Genomic DNA, 4,992 nt, shown 5'->3' on the forward strand with positions numbered 1-4,992 from the left:
TTATGCCCTCTCTCCCGTGGATGCCAACCGGATGTCCCTGGGCATAATGGTGACGCGCTTGGTGTGGATGGCGCAGAGGTTGGTGTCCTCGAAGAGCCCCACCAGGTAGGCCTCACACGCCTCCTGCAACGCCACCATGGCCAAGCTCTGGGAGCGCAGGTCGGTCCTGAAGTCCTGCGCGCGATGGAACGGCAGCTCGCTCGCGGATAAGCAGCTCGGAGGACTTCTGGGAGTGGCGGATCTCGCACAGCGCCACGGTGCCGGGCCAGGAGCGCTGCGGCTTCTTCACACTGCCCGTGACCGGTGCGCTCTTGCGCGCGGCCTTGGTGGCCAACTGCTTGCGGGGCGCCTTCCCGCCAGTTGACTCGTGCACCGTCTGCTGAGTACGAGCCCCCTCTCGTTCTTCCCAGCTCAGCTGGAGACTCCTTCAGCATTAGGGAAATGAGACCCCTTGCTACTGTTGTTGACATATTTAGTAGGTCAGGGGTAGCTTGCCAGGCTCTGCCACAGGACGGGATACCCTCGGTACATTGCTGGGCTTGCTGGGCATTGGGGGTGGGGGGGACATGGAGGCTTCTTTTGGGCCGATCTCTAATCGTCCCTGCAGGTGTTCCCCGTCTACCAAATGTAAGCTCCTGCTGACCGGCTTGCTGGAACGATTTGCATGCTGACAACATGCACCTGCCTGCGTCTTCAGGCAGCGCCGGGGGCAGCTGCGGCCTCAGGTGGATCACCTGGAGGTCGTTGAATAGCTGGCAGGGCAAGACCCCATCGCAGAGAGTCTGTGCCAGGTCAAACACCTGTGCCCAATCCCAAGTCACTCGGTGGTTGGCAGACAGCGTCCTGTAGTGGATACGCCACTGCGCGCGCTACTGTCACTGGTCCATGCTCGATGGTGTTGTGACTCGGCCCGGCCTGGGGAGGCCGTGATACTGCGGCCGCAGCAGTGGTTTTTCCTCACCCTGTTGTTTTGTGAGCCCAAACAACAACAACAAAATATGTGTACTCTATAGGTAATAGAAATTCGCTGAGTAATGCTTACTTGCCAAAATAAAAGTATAAGAACTTGCGGAACCTAGTGGAAACTCGCTGTTGGTGGTTGGGTGGGTACTTGGACCCAGCTAGCTGGAACAATAAACCTCGCTATGTGATTTGCATTATCGGCTCTGTTCTCTGTCTTTGAGGGATGGTCGAGACCACACTCTAATAGGGTGAACAGGCAAAGTAAACTTGAGTAGCAAATTTATCCACTCTCCAGGGAATTTAAGTTCAAACTGAGTAAGGAATAATTCAAGTGCTTAGTAATTCATTCATTCAACAAGGTTACTCATTTTTCTATATACAAAGGGCAAGAATGTCAGATTAGACGGATTTTTTTACTTTAATATTTATAAGAAAATGTGATTCTTGCAAATAGTACACAGTTTTGCCAATACTGTTGTCTTGTTACTTGTCAAGCTACCATAGTCTGGGTTGGAAAATGAAATAACTTCTGTAAGAGGAAAGCTTTCATGGTTGTTGATGAAAGTCAGTGTCCAAATAAACAAATGAAATAAAAAATGAAATCAGATTTCCTTAGTCTGTTGGGAGGAAAGAGCATTGTTGGAAAATTTTCATTAAACTCACGCTATCTTGGGGGCTGGAGCAATAGCACAGCGGGTAGGGTGTTTGCCTTGCACACGGCCGACCCGGGTTTGATTCCCAGCATCCCATATGGTCCCCTGAGCACCACCAGGAGTGATTCCTGAGTGCAGAGCCAGGAGTAATCCCTGTGCATTGCCAGGTGTGACCCAAAAAGAAAAAAAAACAAAAACAAAAAAACTCACGCTATCTTATCACTCCATTCAGAAAAGTGAGGTTCTAATGACCTCAGACCAGACACTTATATTTCTCTTTTTTGTTTTGGGGTCACACCCTGTAGTGTTTGGGGGTTGTTCTCAGAGGAATTCAGGGAATTGTGTGCTGCCAGGAATCAAACCTAGAGCTGCTGCATGCAAAGGATGAGCTCAGTCCTTTAAACTATCTCCCCAGAGAGAGCAAAAGGGAATGCCTTGCCACAGAGGCAGGGTGGGGTGGAGGGGACCAGGTGTGGGTGGTGGGAGGGATGCTGGGATCATTGGTGGTGGAAAATGGACACTGGTGGAGGGATGGGTACTCGATCATTGTATGAGTGAAACATAAGCACGAAAGTTTGTAAGTCTGTAACTGTACCTCATGGTGATTCACTAATAAAAAAAATTTTTAAAAAGAAATAAAATAGTTTTGCACATAAAAAGCTATCTCTCCAGCCCTGTATTATTTCTTATTATAACCAGAAACCCTAGAGCATAGAGAAATCATTCATTTTTTAAAGAAAGGCATAAATGGAAGAAGACAAGTTCGGTAAAAATGTCACCCAGTAATTTTACAAAAGGAAAAAAAGAAAACACCACTCAGCTCGGTAAACACGCTACTATTAAAAAGTAGACAGAAGAAAAAAATTGCTCATATGAGTCAGAGATGGCAGAGTAAAGAAAATAACCCTCAATTAGATACAAATTCTTAAAGTCCTAGGCAGAATTTGCTGTAGCACCTGGCTAAGCAAAGCTGTTGGCGGGTCCTGGGAAAACTCCTTCTGTGACTTTGTTTTCTTGCTATTTATTCTATCATTCCACACACTTCCTCAAGGGACTAAAATGCAAACATGTGGCCAGTACAGTCTGCCCTGAGTATGTCAGGTGACAGGAAGGCTGCCAACAGCTCCATTCCCTCATGTACATCTTCCTGCCCGCAAGCAGATTTCAAAATAACATTTCTCACTCCAGAATATGTAGTCCATTTCTGACAGTTCATGGAACAGTGGAAATGGGACTGTCATTTGTGAGTTCTTTAAGAGTTCATCTCTTTTGAAAGTTTTCAGATTCTTAACTTCCATAAAGAAGCATCCAGATTCCGGTAGGCTGTTAAAAAAGAAACAAGCAAACAAAACAAAGAGAAATGTTTTCTGTATGACTTAAACTCAACCACGAACAGCTTTGTAACTCTGTAGCTCACGGTGGTTCAATTTTTAAAAAGTGTTTAAATACCAGTCTTCCCAGTAATCTTGTGCCATAATCATCTGCAGGTATCTCCAAGAAGAGGATCTGAATCTGACCCACTCAGAGAAAACAAGTGACCCACTCAGAGAAAACAGAGAATTCACTTTCTCTGCATTTGAACCCTTCCCCAAATTGGTGCCTGTTTTTTTAACCATTGGCAACTGCATTTGGAAGATTAAATAGCAAGAAGTGATGTTGGTGGGCACCACGGGTGACTTATGTGAAAGGGGGTGGAGAAAGACAGTACTTTCTCCCTATCCGCCTCTGCGACCCATGACCCAGGGTTGCTGGTTTCTTGTCTCACCTCGCAGAAAGGAATTTCAGGAGTACACAAGCAGTGAAGTAAATAGATTTTATTTGGAGGGTTTTATGGTGTGGAGGGGGAGAGTGAGAGAGAAACATACTCAAGAGAGAACTCGGGCTTTTGCAAGGGTGGAGAGAGCCCCTACACACATCCTAGCATTAGACACGAAAGCATGAAAGTACACATCTCGAGGGGAGAGGCAGGCGACACATGTACTCAGGCACCACATGTTTTCAGCCACATGGGCACAAGAAGCACATGGGTTTGGGCAGCATATGCGCGCCCTTTGTTCAAGGTGGCTTTTAGAGGGTTTCTCCAAATTGCCCCCATGTGGGGTTTCTTCCTAGGTAAAAGTCCCTTGCTAAGAAGGTTACCAGGGAGGTTTGGAGTGGTGATGGTCTTCTTTGGGGCTGAATCACTAAAGTTAATCAGATTAAGGGAGAGGTCCGGGGGTATTCGAGGAATTTCCTTCATGGGGAGGGGGTCCAATCTCCTCAGGGTCTATTGCTGCTCAAGGTCTTATCCATATCCACAGGGTGGATCAGCCTTAGAATTTTCCTCCCAGGTTTGTTGACCGAGTTTCATTGCTGAGGGCCTTTCCCTATCTACCGGCCTACATCAGAAGGAAGTTTGCCTAAGGGGGGTGCGGATATGTGGGTTTAGGGGTTAGAAGTGGGGGTGGGAAGTGTAGGGGGTGCATTTGGAAGAGGAAGGAAAGTAAGCTATGAAGGTTTGTTCTCTCAGTTGAAATCGTCTTGACCAAACATGGATCCCTCAGTTTTGTAAGATATAGTTAGTAGCAGTGAGCACTCTTCTCTTATACTTAACATTATTCTAGCATTTGATGAATTTTAAAAATCATTTCAAGCACTGAGAAACATGACTCATTATAATTACATTTTACTTCCATATCGGAGGGTCTTCACAACTTGTTTTTAACAGATAGTTTGCTTTGGGGGAAGGGCAGCTTTCTCATTCTATTTGCAAGGAAACTATTTCAAATATTGACATGAAAACTATCATTCCTTTTAATATTGAAAAATGAAAAAGATAAATATCCTAATCTTCTAATTTTAGAAAGCTGTTTCAAAATGCTTTGAAAGTTGTTTTAAAGCCATTTGGAAGCAATTGCATGTGTAAGATTTGCTCAGACCAAATGGCAACTGGCTGACGAAATAGTGACATTCCCAGAATCAGAGATAACCCTGTCCCCCAGCGCCGAAAACAGGACTTATGGTCCTTGCGACAGGAAGCCACCAGACTGCATTCCATGTTTCCACACATCCATCCCCAGCACACCGGGGTTCTACTGGTCTCTGTAGAGACCTTCCCCTTTCCTGCCCAAGACAACTTAAAATCTCCCCCGCCCCCGCACCGTCTTAGTCTCTCTCAGGGCGTGGCTCTACTCTAGCCTTGCCAGGTGCGTGTAGGGTCCACTTGGGAGCGCACCCCCAATAAACTTCTCTTATTTCTTCACTTTACTAGTGTCTGTCCCTCCGTCTGCGCTGGCTGAGGTCAGTGATCTATCAGTATGAGATTTCAGTGACTGGATAAAGTGATTGTATGCATTTTTGTCTTATATATGATATGCTCTATTGTCACAATTTTTTT

General features: G+C 46.1%; 1 pseudogene; it reads right to left on the reverse strand.

The window, feature by feature from the left end:
* LOC105943164 (histone H3.1-like) lies at positions 1-4,653 on the reverse strand (annotated as a pseudogene).
* Positions 4,654-4,992: the final 339 nt, after the last annotated feature.

The sequence above is a fragment of the Sorex araneus genome, chromosome X (genome assembly GCF_027595985.1).
Source record: "Sorex araneus isolate mSorAra2 chromosome X, mSorAra2.pri, whole genome shotgun sequence".
In the NCBI taxonomy this organism is placed as follows: domain Eukaryota; kingdom Metazoa; phylum Chordata; class Mammalia; order Eulipotyphla; family Soricidae; genus Sorex; species Sorex araneus.